This window comes from Callorhinus ursinus, unplaced genomic scaffold (assembly GCF_003265705.2).
Source record: "Callorhinus ursinus isolate GAN/ISIS: 27379988/994484 unplaced genomic scaffold, GSC_fseal_2.0 scaffold50, whole genome shotgun sequence".
Taxonomy (NCBI): domain Eukaryota; kingdom Metazoa; phylum Chordata; class Mammalia; order Carnivora; family Otariidae; genus Callorhinus; species Callorhinus ursinus.
The window spans coordinates 3321680-3342614 of record NW_027397112.1 but is presented as its reverse complement, the minus strand read 5'-3'; the positions used below and the strand labels follow the sequence as shown (position 1 = coordinate 3342614).

The 20935-nt window shown below is 37.0% G+C and overlaps 1 protein-coding gene across 1 annotated transcript in view; it reads left to right on the top strand.

Annotated features, from left to right (window-relative positions):
* KCNJ2 (potassium inwardly rectifying channel subfamily J member 2) overlaps nucleotides 1–20935 on the top strand; it is a 345114-nt gene that overhangs the window by 319783 nt on the left and 4396 nt on the right. The window contains exon 11 of the mRNA XM_025889973.2: nucleotides 7837–7902. The gene's annotated coding sequence lies outside the window, so the exon portion shown is untranslated. The remainder of the gene's footprint in view (nucleotides 1–7836; nucleotides 7903–20935) is intronic.

The following is a 20935-nucleotide window of genomic DNA, read 5'->3' as shown; positions in this document are numbered from 1 at the left end:
TGAATATAAAAATAAATAAATAAGTAGACAAACAAACAAATAAATAAATGGATAATTAAGCTAAAAAAATAAAGGATGCCATCATATCGGGCAAACAAGCTATAAACATAGGCTAGTTAAATAATAATTGGAGATATCTGTATACAGTGTCACAAGGCAAGGTACGTTCCATTGGTAAGGACAGTGGCTCAGATACTTTCACAGGAGAGAGAGGTTACATTTATCATGAATGAACTGAGGCAGCTGCATAGAAAAGGGAGCTCTTTAACTGGGCCCGGAAGGATTTTTTGAAATGAGAACAAATACATTTAGGCAGGAGAGGTAAGTATGAAGAAAGGAAGGGAAGTAAGATAACACAGGGCTTGTTGGAGCCCCATATCTGGATTGACTAGCTAGCGGCAAAGGGCAGAGAAGAGTAAAAGGGAAGGTGGATTAGTTGGACTGTAGGAGGTCTGAATAGCATGCTAATAATTTAAGAGTTTACCCTCTAGGAAATGAAAGAAATGGAGTTTTGCAAAATGAATTAAAGTGTTGTATTCAAAAGACTTAGTTTGCTGCAGTTTGATAAGGAAGAGACTGAAGGAAAGGAGATGAGGGACTTTTGCTATAGTACTGAAGGGAACACTGAGAGGCTAAAGTGAATTTGTGGCAGCACCAAAAGAAAAAAAAAATAAACAAAATTGCTGCATGACATGGAAGGAGGAACCCACTGCACTTGGAGACTCAAGGAGTTTTGTTAGGTTAAGCCATCAAAAGTCCCAAATCAATACTAAAAAAACTAATAGAATGAAAGAATGGAAGAACAAAAGGAAGAAAAGGAAGGAAGGAAGGGAAAAGAAAGAAAAGAAGAGAAGAGAAAAGAAAAGAAAGAAAAAAAAAGAAAAGAAAAGAAAACGAAAAAGAAGAAGGAATCTTCATCTTTGGAATTACTTAGTAATGAAAAATTTAGTCCCCTCCAGTGGGGAGTTCACATGTTACATTGGTAAGCTCCTTTCAATGACTAGGATTTCCAACTACTTGAACACCCCTGATTTTAGAAGTATTCTTTTGCTATTGTGTGAATCAATATAGCTCCTGATATTAAGATGCTATAAGATGTTGAATGTACAGCACACCAAAATGTCAGAGAATATCCTTTATGGGGACAACTTTCTAAAAAAAATATTGAAAATGTGTTCAATTTACATACTTATAAACCTGACACAGTTTTCCCATAGGTCCCCAACCTCATGCCCCATGAAATACCCCAAAGAGCATTTCAAACTTTCCCCTACACACACACACACACACACACACACACACACACACACACACACACACAATCTTAAATGCCTTTTTGGTTTGCAACAGAACTCACTTTATAAGTCTGTTCAAGGGAGATGTGATTAAGATAATTTGAAATACCATTTTCCCATCTGAACTTATTAAAACTAGATGTTTATCTAGAGGGACATTCTGCACCCAACTGTAAGCTGGGGGGGTCCCTAGTGTCAATCTATAAATTGAAACAGTAGTAACAAAAAATAAAAGTGACTATAAAAATTCCATATTTTAAGAGAAAGGTATCTCTCAACCATGACAGTTTATAAGTTGAGATATGCAAAATGAGTTTGTAGTCTTTGAAAGTCTGTTTCATGAAATTTTATATAAATGCATTATATGTAGGGCTACATACTTTTAAGAGCAAAACCAATGCTCTTAATTGCTCATGAAACAGTGAATAATTAATAGATCTATTGAGGTATACCTTCTGTCCTTTAATCTATGAATTTAATACTGAAAAGTAGTATAAATTAGAAAAAGCATTGAGCAAGGAAAACAGGCTATTGAACTGAATTCTGAAGTGTGTGTGTGTGTGTGTGTGTGTGTGTGTGTGTGTGCGTGTGTGTGGCTGGAGGTGGAAGTTTGAAATGCTCTTAAAATTATTTTTATAAATAGAATATTATCAGGGATTTAAAGAAAAATAAAGTTAGGAAATTTAACTCTTTTCCGAATGGCAAGTTAAGATGACAAAGACTTAAATTTCAGAAGAGCTTCTTCAAAAAGCTGTTCTAGTAAATCCATGGTGTGGACACCTCTCCTCTCCAGGTATGCTGAGATAGCAGCTACTGCCAGAACACATGTTTTTATAAAATGAGTAAATTCTTAATTTCAGAGAGCTGAGGGCCATCCAAGTAGAAGGGTAAAGTACTTTTCTCAGCCATGCTGCTCATTCAGCTAGTAAACTACAAGGAAGCTAGCTGTCCACTGTGGGATCTCAGGGTACCTTAATTCTCAAGCACAAGGATGAGAATTGTCCTGATGTACTTGCTCTCAGGGTAAAATAACCTGGATTCTGAGAGTCTGTGGAGAAAGGGAGATGAATTTGCAGAATTTAAGCTGGGAATTTATCCTGGTCACATGTGTGCATTTCAACAAGTGTGACAATCTAATTGTTTCTTTATTAGAGTGAAAGGTTATCTCTAATTTGTGCTGATAGGAAGCCACGAGCTGTGTTCTGAACAATTTACTAAATTTAAATGACTGATACATGCTTTCGTGATCTAAATGAGGGCTTTTCCTACTCTTGAAGTTTTGATGACTTGCTCATTGCTTTGTTCCTACAAATTCTTTGCACTGCCCGTCTTGGATGTGTTACCTTTGTACATAATGAGCCAATTCAGGGAAATCTGCTCTGATTTCTCCTCTGCTGAGGAAGCAGAACCACGGTGGTTTAATGATTTGGATGTTTCAGGCAAACTAGCTGGTTCACATACAGATCAAAATTTAATGTAACCTATGATGGTTTTATTGCATGTTATTGCTTCAAAAAAAGAAAAAAAATCTTCCACCCCTTGGAAGATTTTCCTAATTAATTTGTAGAAAGGTAGTAGTAAATCTGTCCATGGCATCCTGTCCTAATTTCAAAAAATTAATTTAAAAAATAATAAATCCCATGATTCCTGCTTTACCTATCATCCCACAGTACATATTGACATCGTATTTATGAGCATAATGTTAGTACAGAAAAATGTCAATGCATAACATTAATGTGTAACAACATTAATGCCAAGCTGATTTAAGCTACAGGAGAATCCTAGAAGTCAACTTCCAGTTGATTGCTATTTTAATAGGAGAATAAAAAAACTACACATCCCAATACCCTCTACAAAAGTGGTTCTCCAAAGGGTGATTTTGCCTCTCAGAGGACATTCAGCAAGGTCTGGAGAGTTTTTGATTAGCATGGCCCTGGAGGGGGTTGACTACTGACATCTAGTGGGAGAGGTCAGGCATGCTGGTAAACATGCTGGTAAACAACTGAATTACAAAGCACAGGCCACCCCTGCACCCAACAAACAATTATCTAGTCAAAATGTAAATAGGAATCCTGTACTACAAACAAGAAAACGCCCCCCCCATATAGTGGTTTGCTTCCTATTTTAGGTGTGTGTGTGTGTGTGTGTGTGTGTGTGTGTGTGTGTGTGTGTGTGTGTGTTCCAAGGCTGAGAAATGTATAGGCTGAAGATAAAATACAATCTCTCGACTTAGACAAACCAGAGGCAAAACATGTCTTCCTACCATTGCCTAATGTAATAATTAAAATTATTAAATCAGATTTCAAAATCCAACTTACTGAGAAGAAACAAAGATCATATAGTCTATGCAGAGTATTATAATAATGCATGGGTTCACCATTAAGTATTAAGTGAGATTACAAATAAGACAAAGTATCCTTACATTTTTGCCTTTTATTCATAAAATGGCATTTTTCTGTAATGGCTAATATCTGATGTTGAGACAAACAATAAGGAATTTGATGGTCCTCTTTACACTTATGATTTAATTTCCAGAGTGACTTCTCATTATAACTGAAATTCTTTCTTGACTAGGGGTCCATCTGGGACTATTTATAAAATAAACCGTATTTCACAAGTCCTTTGCAAAGCTAATCTACAATGACAGAAAGCAGCCTAGAATTGCCTTAGGCTAATTGTGGGTAGAAACTGACTGCAAAGAGACATAAGGGAGCCATTTGGAATGATGGAGATATTCTATATCTTGGTAGGGGTGGTGATTGCATAAGTGTATGAATTTGTCAAAACTCATTGGACTTATACTTAAAATGGGTGCACTTGGGTATAAGTAAATTGTATAATAATAAAGCAATGTGGCTTTTTTTTAATTGCCTGCTTTGGATAATAAATCGTATGGCCATTTTACTCCTAAATCTAGTAAAAATAGCATTTCATACTCAGATTTGGCAATCGAGTAACACATTATTTTATGTGAGCCCTGGCTACTAACTAGTGCTTCTGTGTGCTCTACCCATACCAAGTCATTTCATTCTCACAGATACTATTATTATCTTTGGGTTAAAGATGAGGAAACAGAACCTAAAGATTCTGATAGTAAGTGTATACTTAACTTTGTAAAAAGAAAAATCCAAGGAGTTCACTCTATTATAATTATATTATTCATAAGTAAATTATGGGCTTTGGAAACTAGCTACCTTTCTTTTTTTTTAAGATTTATTTATTTATTTTAGTGGGGAGGGGCAGAGGGAGAGAGAGTGATTGAATCTCAAGCAGACTCCCCGCTAAATGCAGAGCCTGATGTGGGACTCAATCTCATGACCCCAAGACCATGACCTCAGCCAAAATCAAGAGTTGGAGACTCAACTGACTGAGCCACCCATGTACCCCTGGAAAGTAGTTACCTTTCTAAGGACACACAGCTCTGTAATGAATATGCCAAGAACACAATGTATACTTTCCTTAGTTTTTCACCATGATGCTCAGGTTGATCCCATAATACACTATATCTAACTGGGATGGAAAGAGAATGCTATGAATAATTAAGTTGGATCATCCATACTCCAGAACTAACCTGGCATGGTTGGGGTGTCTGATGTATGGTCACTGTACTATTTTCCCGGACATTTTTGACATAGTGTGTTGCATTCTATAATCTAAAAGAGCTCATTACTGTTTGCTTTTACATTAAGATGGTACAGACCTTCTTTCCTTTTAACACAGGTACAAATCAAGATACACCAAGAAAAAACACCTAAGACTGATTTATCTTAAACTTGGCTTGATAAGACAGTGCTTCTGCAAGGGTCCCAATAGGAAAGCAATGGCATAATCAAATAAGGAGCACCTGAGAAGGGTTTATAGACAAAGGACCCACTTATTACATGTGGGGGTCTGGTGGGGAAAGCACAAAGATAAACCACAGGAGAGAGCAGCAAAATGATTATATCACTCTTAGGGTCATCAGATAAAATATCAGGTGTCCCATTAAATTTATATTTCAGGTAAATAACAAATAAATGTTATAAATGTTTTAATGTAAGTATGCCATTTTCAAATCCTTGCTTTTCTTGGCTAAATCTTATGACCCTAAGTCTACTCCCCCCTCCCCCCCAAAAATAGGAAAGGAACAGAGCCAGCTTCCCAGCAGATCAGAAGGCAGCAATTTTGAACAAAACAGATAAGACGCCATTAAGTGGAGGGTAAAGATAGAGTGAGAGACCCCCACAGTGAGGGAGCTTGGGGATGAGGCACCTGGCCTCACTTTTCTCCCACCTCCTGACTTCAGCAGAGGCTTCCCAGGGTCTGAACCCCAAAAGACCAGCTTCCTAAGACACAGAGCACAGGGAAGAAGGCTGGGCAGGGTGAATCCGGAGAAACAAGTGGAAGCTATCTGGTCCAGCTAGGATTACCATCCTAGCATAGCAACAGTGGTGGCCAGGCTTTGGACAAAGAAATCTACACCTGAAGTGACACCGGATTCATACATGAATTTGAAATTCATTTCAAAACTAAAATCATCTGGAAAATATAAACTAATACCCATAGTAGAGTGTAGTTTTACTCAAAATATTTATCCTGTGTAGCACAGTTCTAAACAAGGAACACAGATTGTACAAAAAATACATGAAGTGACTCAATGGAATCCTCAAGAAAACTAGGTTGCCACTTCTTTCAAAAAGGAAAGGCAAATCAAAATGTAAACCAGATTAAAGCATCTCCATAAGAAAAAAAAAAAACATGATAGTCTGAGCCTATGGCATTTTGCAAAAGCAGGTAAATAAAGGTCCAAACTTCTATAAAGTAAATCAAATATTCCCCTTTGGATATGCTTGTTTTTAAGATTTGCCTTCGGCTCAAGTCACGATCCTAGAGTCCTGGGATCGAGTCCCGCATCGGGCTCCCTGCTCAGCAGGAGTCTGCTTCTCCCTCTGACCCTCCCCCCTCTCATGTGCTCTCTCTCTCTCCCTCATTCTCTCTCTTTCAAATAAATAAATAAATAAATCTTAAAAAAAAAAGATTTAAAGACTTAAAAAAAACATTCCAGATACGTCACTCTACAATTATATTGCTTATGGTTAACCATTGCTTATGACGACACATAAATATTTTCTGGCCAAAGAATTTTGTAAAATTTATCTGTGCCCATGACTGTGGATATCTTAAAAAAGTTTCATTATAAGGGAAAACCTAAATACGAATTTACACAGTACGATCACAAATCATGGTAAAATAACTACACAAAAACAATCTATGCTTTTGTGTGCATACACACCTTCCTGGAAATACATGCACAGAAATAATGACATTCCTTCTAATTCTGGATATAGGTATTACAGGTGACATTTTATCATGTTTCTAGTTTACTTTCTAAATTTCCCATACTAAATGATTTCTTATAATCAGTCAAAATAAAATAAGTACTATCTTACTATTCTTTTTATTTAGAACATAAAAGGCTTTTATGTTCTAAAATAAAAATGTTAATTGTCTTCATACATTACTTGTGATTCTGATGGAAAAATGATTCCAAAGAAGAATATACTTACTCTAGGATAACACACTGGAAACACCCCAGAGAAGAACACTGTAACTTCGTGTGTTCTTTTCATTTTCATAGTAAAATGGAAATTGTTTGTAGTTGTTGCCAAGAATAAGGCTTTGTAACTTTGAGCTTGGCACACACCATATACTACATATCACTATCCAAATGTTGCTGGAAAATCTGAAGACTTTTTAAAACACTTTTACAAGAGTGAGTGAAGTATTATCTTATCACAGTTAACAATTATATGTTCATTCTCTTGAATGAGGACAGGGGAAAACATCAAGGGACATTTCTGGCCTGGCATCCTGACTCCCCATATTTGGCATTGGAATGACTATCACTCCATAACTGGGCCAGTGTTCAGGGAAAGGAGAAATGGCTCACGGTAGGGGACATGCACTTGGCAGTGCTTGGGCCATTTCTCAACATTTCAGTAACTGGAATGCCTCATTTCTCTGTGTCGACAGTCCTGAGTAACATAGTAGTACCCAGGAGATCATTTAAAGTCTAATTTTTTTTTAAATAGGTAGCTTTTCCAGGCAAGCATAGCATTTTGCATCTTAAGCCCTGTCATCACCCATAGGAAAAAAATATATATGATGTATTTCCTTTCATGCATTTAAGTTCAAATTTTTGAGGTCATTCTTTTTTCCAAATAATCGCTGGGTGCAGTCCTTTTTTTTTTTTTTTCTCTCCTTTCTAAGTTTCAACAACTTACCCTTAAAAGACATAGATGAAGGAAATGCTAAGATTTGCATATTTTTCTAAAATGAAGATTAGTGTTCACTGTATAAAGCTGATATCCCTCTATAGGAAAAAGGTCACAATAATTTGAGGATTTCTAATTGCTGAGTAAGAATGTGGCAAGTGTTTTTTAAGTGCAATCTAAAGTCTCAAGATGTAGCATACAGCAAATACAAAACAGAACATTGTCAAGTTCACAGAGAAGAGAATGCGGCGTCCAAATTGCTTATTTCAGTTTGATCTCTGCCACAGGTCTATAAAGAGCGTCCACTGGAAGAGCCAAGTGCCATTTACTTGCTGGGGTGATAAGAGAATAAGGTATGGTCTCTATGACTCTATGTTAATTACAAAAGAAGAATAGTGTTCTTTTTTAGTTCTGTGTCTTAATAAACACCAAACTATGTGAGATAGCCAGGAATATTAGTCTTGGAGGGAGAGGACCTAATCAGAGTAGCATCAACTTGGTCAAATCATGTTCTTGAGGTCTTTCATTTGTCCTCACCTGAAACATGAATACTTGTTGTGGGGCATATTTCAGCAATTAATAATTAAATTACAATTTAAAAATAATTTTCAAAAGCTTTGCTTGAACACACACACACACACACACACACACACACACACGTACTTTCCATATGCTGCATCTACTAGAAGAAAAATGAGAATGGGTCCCCGTATATTACAAAATTCTTAAGGCTAGCAACTAGAAAATACTGTCATATCAAACCTGTAAGCAGTATCTCCATCCCAAAGAATGGAAAGGTGAATTAAGCTGGGGGGAGCTTATTTTTTCATTGTGGAATAATCACTTCGATAGGATTTTAGTTATGGAAGTTCAAATTGGGACCTGGGTTTGATTTGGGATGGGGAAGGTGTTCCGACACCTGATGCAGACCTTCTAATATTTTAAACTGGTTATACTTAACAGAGCTAAGTCTGCCCAACATTCTTCTTTGCTCTTGTTTGATTTTGCATTCTCTTTATTATATTATAATGTCTTTTCGGGAGAAATGTGTCAGTAGGAGCTAATGCATTTGATCATTAGTGATTTGGAGAAGAGATGCTGAGCTGCAATGAAAATGCAACCCTGCCCTTCCTCTCTGATTGGGTAACGGAAAAGAATGGACTCAGATGGCTACAGTGCAACATCGTTGCTGTCCCATGTACTGCATTTATAAAGACTATATAGCCTATCCTTGTGAAATATGCCAAAGTACTTCCTCTTGTGTACTAATTAATGAGTGGCCTAGGGGAGGCCAGAGGGCAAGGCTATCTCTCTGGCTAAAAAGTGGGTTTCTGTGAGGCCCATCGGCATGGCTGGCTTTGAGGCTCCTCATCAGATTCTTCCTGAGGATACCTGCTCTGACCATGACTGTTCTGGGCAAGAAATCTCAAAAGATGCTTCAAGTGACATGGAAAAACAAAGAAACCGCCTTGGTCCTATCCTCCCCTGGGGTAATGTGGCTACAAGAGAGAGCAGGGACAGCACTGGGAAAGGCAAAATCCAACATCTTAAGGAAAAACGGCGAGTTAAATATGGCAGATTTCTTCTCCTCCCCATGTCTCATTAAAATAACAATAAAGTTAGCGTAAAAGGAAGGAGAAAACCCAAAGACAAAAAACACTGGAGAGGACTCAAATGAAATTCAGAAATTTTGACAGACTTTAAGGAAACTGCAGACTAAGAGATTCAGGAAAGGAACAGACTGGGCAGATAGTAAGAATTCGCAACCTGAGTCTGATGGGAATTTGATAAGGAAGTGTTCCAACTGGCCCTAAAAACCTCAAGAGTTAGGCTACAGACTATGGATACTACACGGAAGTGGGGTAAGGTGGAGTGTTGATTATACAAAAAGCGGTTGAATTTAATACAGTTTGGACTCCCAGAGCCTACAGAATCCAATGACTGCCTCTCATTCTCTTCCTTGGAGATTCTTATTTGAAGAAATTAAATCTGGTCCTAGAGATACAAATTCAAAAACAGAGAACCAATACACAGAGAACCATGGTCTCTATGGTAGACAAACCCTAAGGGACACCTACCACCCCCAAGTGATTCTTGTCTTCTAGATTAATACCATTCTGGCATGAATGGGACCTCTGACTTGCTTCAGCCGATAGAATATGTTACTCCCATGATTATGTTACATTATATAAGACTCAGTCTTAGCAGGCTGGAGCTATAGAGATTCCCCCTCACTGGCCTTGAAGAAGCAAATTGTCATAAAGTAACTAGCCATGTCATAAATGTGTGTTGTTTTAAGCCTCTGGGTTTGTGGTAATTCATTATGCAGCATCAAAAACTAATACAGTCTTTCAAACTCCTTCCCATATTGTCCACCTGGAATATAGAAGTAGAACCCCATCTCAACAAACAGAAGATTAAAGGACTGTTTGCTTTAAAGCCTGAGAGGTGTGATTTACTTGCACAGAGGACTTGTAACTAAAAGGCCAGCCACAGTATGATCACCCCACATGCAAACCCATTAACTAACATACCTCTTGTATATTACATGTATGTTACAGAATTCCAAAGGGTTTTTCCAGAGTTATAGGAGAGAATCACCAGAATTTTGAATAAGAATTTCCAATCTAAGGGCGCCTGGGTGGCTCAGTGGTTAAGTGTCTGCCTTCGGCTCAGGTCATGATCCCAGGACCCTGGGATCGAGCCCCGCATCTTGCTCCCTGCTCAGTGGGAAGCCTGCTTCTCCCTCTCCCACTCCCCCTGCTTGTGTTCCCTCTCTTGCTGTGTCTCTCTCTGTGAAATAAATAAATTAAAAAAATCTTAAAAAAAAAAAAAGAATTTCCAATCTAAAGACACCAAACAAATTAAAGGTATCCAGAGGAAAAAAACAGAAGCAATTCAGACCAAAGAAAGAAAGGGAAAAGGAAAAAAGGAAAGAAAACTAGAACTCATGTTCTTATAAAAAAATATCATATCCTTACACCTATTTTTTTCAGATATCCTTTTGATGCTCAATTATTTTTGATCATTTGCTGGCTAAGTATTATAATTTCTTTATAAGGGCAGAAAAAAATGTTTTTTCCTTTATTAATTCTTCCTGATTTGGGGATCAATGCTAGCTCAAAATGTCATAACAGAGATCTAAATCAAAAATCTTTTCAAAGCCACATGGTTTTTAAATGTCAAATAAACATACAACCAAATTATAATTTTTAATCTCTGACAGTCGAGGGCTGAAGGGAATGTTAGGAAAATGAAAGGGATTTTGCAAGATATTCCTGAAGGTGGTATTTTTAAATGTACTAACCCTGTAATATCATATGTCAAATGTATTATAAGCATTGCTGCAATCTTCTCTGAACACTACTTGTTAAATTTACCTCCAGTAAAGCATAATCTGCTGGAGGATTGGCTAATTACAAATAAAGGCAGAAAGTAAAAAGCCTTCCTTTTTTTCTGTTGAATCTTCACAAAACCTTGCACGTCTGTTTTTCATCTTTAGAGAAAACTCATGTTTTTTTCCTGAGAAAAAAATACTCTTTGAAATATTGAATTAGATAATCAAAAAGGTTCTTAATTATAACATTGTAATGATGATTTGCAGCATGTGTTATAAGAATATATACGGGTGCAATAATTAGACACATATATAGATCTTTTTCCCAGAATATAAAAATCAAATAAGAATTCATTGGAAAACTCCTGATCTCCCACTTTCTTCTTTAATTAATATTTATAAATTATTTGAAGTATTTTCCATTTTTATATTTAGATATTTTGATTTGGAACCCATCATCTGATCTACAGATTGTGGGGTCCTGGTAACAGTTTAACAACCAGAAAACCATAAATAAAGCCCTAATGTGTAGTTTTTACAGATTTCCTATATGTAAATACTCCCACAATGGCCAATTTTAAACTATCAACATGCTGTCACTGAATGCAAAGTTGGGAGGAGATGCTCACAATTGGTTCTCATGAGCCAGTGCAAGTCAGCTGCAATATACCACTGTATTTAACCAGTGTGTCTCATATTACAGGCCCTGTGATTCTCAGATGCTTTCACTTAAACATGAGTATATGTTTAATATAAAAACGTGAGTGTGTATTACATTTCCATAGAACTTGTGCCAGTGGATCACATCCTTTTTTTTCTGGTGGTGATTTGAAATGTTTAAAATATTTCTGATTTCATGCAAAATAATACCAGGATTGCTTGGATGATTTAATGTTGTTACATATGTTGTTGGTGCTAATGGAAATGACCAAAATTAAACTTTGAAAATTAAAATTTGCCTCATTTTTAATGGTTTCTCTAACTCCAAATCATCAATATACACTTTTCTAATCTCTAGAAAATTATATTAAAGAAGTATGCCTTTATGGAATTGATAGCATTTCCACATTATTTGGAGTTTATAACTACATAAAAATTCACGTCTACACAAAGATTAGTAAGCAGGTGAAGAATCAGAGGAAGTGATTGGAACACGGCCCAATTACAAAACAACAATTCTATGATTACACAAACACCAAAATCACCAGTTCTCATTTCTCCACCTTCTCATTCGACTATTCACCAAGGTGATCTAATGATTCTCCTGGTTTCACTTGTGCTCATAAAATTCCTCATGATTCTTAAAGTTGAATGGAAATCTAATGTGGAGAATGACTGTACATAGAATTCTTATGTACTAATGAAGACTAACGTTGTGTGACAAAAAAAAAAAAAAATGCTCCTGGTGATCACAGAAGGAAAGTGAGTGAAGTTTGTTCATGAAAAAGTACTACCTGTGTCCTATACCCACATATTGTAAGTCAGCCCCCTACCCCCAAAAGAGACTCCTACGTGGAGATGTGTGTACAAAAGATTTCCTGGGGAGAGTTCTTGAGACCATCACCTGTAATGAGAAAGGGGAGAAGGACTGAAGGAGAAGCAGGTGTGTCAATGCCTTTGGCCAATCCCAAGGGAAGCTTTGCAGCTGGAATGGTCCTTACAAGATGTCTCAAGTCAAGGCAAGGGGTGACACCTGATGCACAGACAAGTCACTGAACATAGGCTGTCCCCCAGGGAGGAGGCATAAACTCTCTTCAGCCAAAGACAATCCTAGAGAGGGACTCAGCTGTGTCAGCAGGCAATACGCCCAGTATCTAGACTGAGTACCAGAAATGAGAGCCTGGGTCCATAAGTGGTGATGCTGAGGATCCTGTTCAGAGCACTGCAAGTACAATCTCATTAAACCATGAGCCTCTGATTCTAGCTCTCGTTCTTTTCATTATTAATATTCTATTTCAGTTTTTTGAAGCAGAGTAGATCATAATCGGCTCTTAGTCACTTACGTTCTGTTTGAAAATGAACAGTTTCTCTACATGTAATTATTTCTAAAGCTGTTTTCTTATGGAGTAACATTCCTTAGCATAAGATATTTAAGCCAATGAATGCAAACAGATAACAGACACAGGATTAAAATGGCTACTAGGTTAGAGAAAATGTTTCACTTTTTGTGTTTTTAAGAAATGAATTTGTTATAGTATGATTTTTATTATAGTCCATCATGACTGTCAAAAGGAGAAAAGCCCTTTGATGTTTCTTGATTAGGTAAATCCAAGCCATTTACATTCCAGTTAACTTACACAGTAACATCAGTCGGGTCATAAATAGTGGGTTGTATTTTGCAGGAACTAATCATAATCTTTTAAAATCAAGATTTCCCAAGGGTACATCTTGTTAATGAGCTATGAAGCTTTCATGGTAACAAGATAGGGAATAAGTATTAATTGGACAAGAAATGGCATCCAACATGGATTACAGTTTATATTCTTAGGGTTTTCAAGGTGAATGTCTTGCAGACATATCCTAGTTTTTGTACATGTTGAACAAGATATAGCCCGGGATTTACCTCTTCAGTGTGCCTGTATTGTAACCTATTTTATTAAGCTTGAGTGTGTGTGTGTGTGTGTGTGTGTGTGTGTGTGTGTGTGTGCACATGTAGGCACGCATGACAGTTCTGGCTTCAGTTTGATCTCTCAGAAATGCTAAATTAATGGATATAAACCTACACTATTCTGTTACATAACAACATGTGATTTTCATAGTGGGGAAAATAACTATTTAGCTTAATGTGGTTAAAGAATTTTAGGGCTAGATAACAGCTTCATTTTCTACTTCTCTTTTTCCTTGCACACTGTATTCAATTTTAACCTCACTGCTTTCTAGATGAAGCATTTGCAACATAAAAAATTCCAGTTCTCGACACATAAAGGCTTAAAATATTATTGATGTTTAGTGATATTCTTTCAAAGGCAATTTATTAATATCATCATTGACATCTTCGATCATCATAAATAGACTAGAATCCTGTATTTTGCCTGAAACAGCATTTGTTCCCAGGTAAATTACTGGCCATAATAATCCATTATGTTCACCATATATATATATGTGTATACACACACACACACACACACACACACATACACACATATATACATATATATATATTTTCTTGATTGGGAGAAAATTTTTGTATTTATCATGAATATTCTGAATGCATCAATAGAAATATTGTCAACATCTGTTGGAAAACTCCGACCAGAAATTAATTACATAGTGAAATATTACATTTGACTGTTTCCAAGAATCCACAACCTTTATCATGCTGATAATAGGCAATTGGGTACTCAGGATATTGAGACAGAATAATTTCCTAGGCATTACACTAGGGAGGAAAACAGATTTCCATTGGGCCCAGAGCTGTTGGAAAGGAAACAAAGAATAAAATTTCCTAGTCTTTTACTCACTTCTAAAATGTTAAAAACCGCAACAATTCTCTATCACCCACACTATTTTATTTTGATTCAAAGTATTTTATCTGCATATACTCTATATGTTTACTAATTGCTTCTCTAGTTGTTTTAGAAGTTATTGAACGAGGGCTATTTAAAGTTCTCTATAAATTACTGTTGGAACAATTGGATACCCATATGGAAAAAAAGGAACTTTGAGCCATGCTTGTGCCATATACAAAAATAAACAGAAAGTGGATCATGGACCTAAATGTAAAAATGTGAAACTATAACATTTCTTAAAGAATACCTAGGAAAAAAAAAAAACCTTTGTTATAATTAGCTGTGTAAAAATTTCTTAGACTCAACACAGAAAGCATGAGCCATCACAACAATTGATAAATTGTACTTTATCAAAATTAAAAATCTCTGTTCTTGGTAAGACATTGTGAAAGGAATAAAGTGACCATAGACTGGCAGAAGATTTTTGCAAATCATATACCTGAGAAAGGACTTGTATATCAAGAATTTTTGAAACTCAAATACAAAAGCAAACCACAGATTTTTTTTTTAAAGGGGAAAATATTTAACAGGCACCTTACCAAAGAAGACACACAGATAAGGAATAGACACATGAAAATTTACTCAACATTATTAGTCATTCAGAAAATAAATTTTAAAAACACAAGGGAATATGACTCCACACTTAATAGAATTGTTAAAATTCAAAGGCTGACCATACGCAGTTTTGACAAAGATGTGAAATTATTGAAACTCTCATACACTGCTGGTGGGAATGTAAACAGATAGAACCACTTTGGAAAAATCATTTGGCAGTTACCTAAACATTTAAATATAAGTCTACAGTATAACCCAGCCATTCTACTCCTTGGTATTTATCCAAGGGAAAGCACATACCCATATAAAAACATGTACAGGAATGTTCGCTGAAGACTGATACACCCTCATGTGTAATGATCCCAAACTGACAAAAATACATTTGTCTATCAACAGGCGAATGGATAAAATAATTGTTACATATACATAATGTTCTATTATAATATGTTATTATAAAATAATATATAATGTATATAATGCTATGACAATTACTATTACATAATTATATATTATTATATAATTATATTATAACATATATATAACATTATATATGTGACGGACTATTAGTAATGTAAAACAATGAGCTATTGATAAATGCCACAGCATGATTGAGTCTCAGTACAAATGTGCAGAATGAAAGCAGAAAGACAAAGAGTGCAACTGTATGATTCCATTGATGGAAAATTCTAGGAAATTCAGACTAAAATATAGGGACAGAAAAAAGATGATTGGGTACCCAGGGTTGGGATAGAAGATGTAAGAAGAAGAATTATAAAAGAGTACAGGGACAGTTGGTGGGGCTCACATATATGTTCATTGTCTTTATTATGATCATTGCTTTACAAGCATCTAAATATAACAAAATTTATCAAATTGCAGACTTTAAATATGTTCAGTCGATTATACCTCCATAAAGCTATAAAAAATTTGGGAAAGTGGTTGCCATTGGGGGAGAGGGAGCAGTCTATGATAGAGAAGAGCTTCTGGGATGTAGGAACATTCTATTTCTTTACTCAGGTATAAATAACCCAGGTATTCTTTTTATTACACTTCATTCAGCTGACTACAACACTATTTTATGTTTATTTATCTGTTCATTATATTTCACAAGTTTAAAAGTTTAAAAATTAATATACACATTATATTTGGAAACTATAATTTCTAAAAAAAGGTAATTATCCTTAAGACTCATGAATTTTATCATTATTCCTTAATGACAGCTTAATAATTACTTAGTAATAATTTTATAATTATTCCTTAATAATTGTATAATTCCTTAATAACAGACAATCTGGGCCTTAATAAGTAGTAATACATACCCCTTGGTGTGAGTTTACAAATGATGTGTAGTTTTAAGCTTCTTTTGGAAATTGAAATTGGTTTTTACTTTACATTCCTATGCGAACTGCTTTTGAAAGATAAACCAGAAAACTACAATTAAATCATATCTCTCTGAGCCTCTTTGGTGGTCCATGCATCATGGAAATATCTGTTCATTTTTTCCAGTGGTACTGCTAGGTTTATGGCAACATTTGGGAGAGTGGCAACTGAGAATAGTGCACTATTTTATTTTATGTTATTTTTATGGCTTTACCATATTCTGTAGCCATTAGGTACAGTGACTCTCTCATCCCCTGGGGCACAATATTATATTGATTGTACGCATTTGTCTTGTCCCTCGTGGTTCATTTTCTTTTCCACCCATGGTGAATTTCCTTTTTGCCTTCCCCATTACATCTAGGAGTCCTTCCATTCATTTGCTCAAAAGGCACTATCATGGAGTGCAGTCTATATGAAGAGCCTAGGAGGAAGTACTTGTCTCTATAAATGACTCCAAGAAAATGTCCTCAGTAGTCAAGGAGAAGGACCATCACGTGTACAGAATTTAGAAAGGGGAAAAATCTTATAAAACAGTAGCGTCCATAGAGCAAAATGAGAAACACATCCTAATGTTAGGAAGGAAAAACATAACAGATTAAAAAAAAGAAACCTTTGAAACAGTGATGGGGGGATGGCTTTCTCAGGGATGGTCCCAGTCTGGGGCACTAAAGAGTATCATTTTTCTTTTGAATAGGCCCTGGGTCTTAGGGATACATGATTATTTCCACTTTAAAGTAGGGGATTTAAGCCAAAGAGTCTTAATGCTAAATCTGAGACAACAGAGAGAATCAGGTTCACAGTGGAAGGTTGGACTTTTGTACTACGTATTTTGGACACACAGTAAGAGCATCAACCATACTAAAACATACTCTATTGTGGCCTAATGGAAGAGAACATACAAATCTGTATACAAGAAAAAAGTCCCCCAGGGAACAGGTCCCTTTAGACTGAGAACTAGTATGCACATTTCAAATGGTAACATTTCCCATTTGCACCATTCATAGAGTCATAAACTATGAAAGACATGTTCAAATAAATTGTATGGTATAGTGAACTTACTCTTCTTCCCCATTACCTTTCTTTTATGCATGTTTTTCATTTAACCATGGTACAATCATCCTTTGATTTCCCTTTTTCTGGCCCACATTTGAAAAATAATTAAATAGAAGGTCTGCTTCAGGCTTTCAAATTACCTCTCATTTAAAAAAAAAAATCTATGTTAAGCAAAATGACTAGGTAAACCAATTTATGTGTTTTGGGCAACATGGGTTTCAAAAACACTTTTCATTTACCCAATAAAATAATTTACCTCTTTTGTTTATGAGGGAACACATTTCACTTAAAGGATTCCCAGGCATCTCCCTGTAATTCAGTTGCTTCTAATTTTTTCCAGCTGTAATATCTTAGTTTGGGGGGTTTCAACACGCTATACCAATTCTAAGAATTACAATGTCACTATTTGCAGATGGCATGATACTATACATAGTCTATTCTATAGAATCCACCAAAAAATTAGAAGTACTAAATGAATTCAGTAAAGTTACAGGATACAAAGTTAATACCCAGCAATCAGTTATCTGACATCAGTTATTATCTGCTACACTCATAACAAAGTAGCAGAAAGAGATATTAAGAAAAAAATTCCATTCACAATTGCACCAAAAAGAATAAAAGACCTAGGAACAGACTTAACGAAGACTTGTACTCTTAAAACTATAAAACACTGATGAAAGAAATTGAGAGCAGAGCAGAGCAAGATGGCGGAGGAGTAGGAGACCTGGATTTCGTCTGGTCTCAGGAATTCAGCTGAATAGGGATCAAACCATTCTGAACACCTACCAACTCAACAGGAGATCGAAGAGGAGAGTAGCAACAGCTCTCTGAACAGAAAAGTGACCACTTTCTGGAAGGTAGGACGTGCGGAGAAGTGAATCCGAGGCGATATTCGGGAGGATAGACGGCGGGGGAGGGGGCCTCCGCCGGCCGCTTCTGGCAAGTGCTAGAGCCGCGGAGCACAAAATCGGAACTTTTAAAAGCCGGCTCCGCTGAGGGACGTCGCTCCAGTGGCTAAGCAGGGGGTGGAACCCTCGCGGGACAGTGTGGTCTCAGGACCCTCGGGGTCACAGAAAGACTGGGGGTGCCTGAGTGCGGCAGAGCTCCCAGGGATCGGAGCGGGGAAGCCGGCTGCAGAGACGGAGCCGAGGCGCGGGCTCTCAGCTCGGGGTTGCCATAAACTGTGATCCGCGGCCCAGTTGGGCCACTGCGCCTCCAGCAGGGACCCAACAAGTGGCAGAGCCGGGGAGACTCCCCTTCCTCCCCCGGGAGGAGCGGCGCGGGAGCGCACCGCAGGGATCTGCTGGGTTTGGAGACTCCACACGGGGTCAGGTGCCAGAGATAGCAACGCTCGGTCACAGGCCGGGTGAGCACAGAGTGCGGCCAGAGACCGGGGACACGGGAGTGACTGCTTTTCTCTGGAGGCGCACTGAGGAGCGGGGCCCCGAGTTCTCAGCTCTTCCGGGCGGAGATTGGGAGGCCACCATTTTCACCCTGGTCCTCCAAAGCTGTACCGAGAGCTTGCAGGGAACAAAAGCTCCTGAGAGCAAACCGGAGCAGCTTGCTTAGCCCGGACCGACAAGGGCAGGGCAATTCCGCCTCCGGCAAAGACATTTGGGAACCACGGCAACAGGCCCCTCCCCCAGAAGATCAGCAGGAACAGCCAGCAAGCCAAGACCAAGTTTACCGATCAAGGAGAACGAGAGAACTCCAGCGCTAGGGGAATACTGCACCTAGAATTCATGGCTTTTTTTATCGTGATTCATTAGTTTTTCAAAGTTAATTTTTTAACTGTTTTTTTTTAATTTTTCTTTTTCCCTTTTTCAACCAACATCTTCTCAATACCTTTTTTAAAAAAACAGTTTTTATTTTTCATTTTTAGAGTCATATTTTATCCCTTCAAATTAGTTACCCTTATTTTTGGCATATATATATATATAAGTTGTTCTCTCTTTAAAATTTTGAGATACAGTTTCTTCTAACAGATCAAAATATACCCTAAATCACTAGTGTATGGCTTTGTTCTAGTCTCCTGCCTGATCACATTCTCTCCCTTTTTTTTTTTAAATCTTCTTTCTTTTTTCAAACAACTTCTTATCTTATCAATTCCTTTTATAAAATCTTTTATAATTTTCATCTTTACAGTCATCTTCCATCCCTTCATTGTATCAACCCTTATTTGGTACATATATAAGTCTTTCTTCCTTTAAAATTTTAGGAGGCACTTTTTTCTAACAGACCAAAATACGCCCAAAATCTAGTGTGTGCCACTGATCTATGCACTAGCCTTATCATATTTGATCATATTCTGGTTTTTTTTGTATTGTTCTGTTTTTGTTTTTTTCTTTTTCTTTTTGTTTTTTTTTCTTTCTTTTCTCTTTCTTTTTTCTTTCTGTCCCTTTCTTTTCCCCTGGTTTCAGGTCTTTTCTGATTTGTATAAAGTATATTTGCTGGGGACATTGTTAACCTGTTAGCATTTTGTTCTCTCATTCATCTATTCTCCTCTGGACAAAATGACAGGATGAAAAAAATCACCTTAACAAAAAGAATAAGAGGTAGTACCGTCAGCCAGGGACCTACTCAATACGGACATTAGTACGATGTCGGACCTAGAGTTCAGCATCATGACTTTAAAGATACTAGCTGGGCTTGAAAAAAGCGTGGAAGTTATTAGAGAAACCCTTCCTGGAGAAAAAGAAGAACTAAAATCTAACCAGTTTGAAATCAAAAAGGCTATTAATGAGGTGCAATCGAAAATGGGGGCATTAGCTGCTAGGATAAATGAGGCAGAAGAGAGAATCAACGATATAGAAGACCAAATGATGGAAAATAAAGAGGCTGAGAAAAAGAGAGAGAAACAACTACAGGATCATGAGGGCAGAATTCGAGAGATAAGCGATACAATAAGATGAAACAACATTAGAATAATTGGGATCCCAGAAGAAGAAGAGAGTGAGGGGCAGAAGGTATATTGGAGCAAATAATAGCAGAGAACTTCCCTAATGTGAGGAAGGAAACAGACATCAAAATCCAGGAGGCACAGAGAACCCCTCTCAAAATCAATAAAAATAGGTCAACACCCCGACATCTAATAGTAAAACTTACGAGTCTCAGAGACAAAGAGAAAATCCTGAAAGCAGCTCGGGAGAAGAGATATGTAACCTACAATGGTAGAAACATTAGATTGGCAACAGACCTATCCACAGAGACCTGGCAGGCCAGAAAGGACTGGCATGATATCTTCAGAGCACTAAACGAGAAAAATATGCAGCCAAGAGTACTATAACCAGCTAAGCTCTCATTGAAAATTGAAGGAGAGATAAAAAGCTTCCAGGACAAACAAAAACTAAAGGAATTTGCAAACACGAAACCAGCCCTCCAAGAAATATTGAAAGGGGTCCTCTAAGCAAAGAGAGAGCCTAAAAGCAGCATAGATCAGAAAGGAACACAGACAATATACAGTAACAGTCACCTTACAGGCAATACACTGGCACTAAATTCATATCTTTCAATAGTTACCCTGAATGTAAATGGGCTCAATGCCCCAATCAA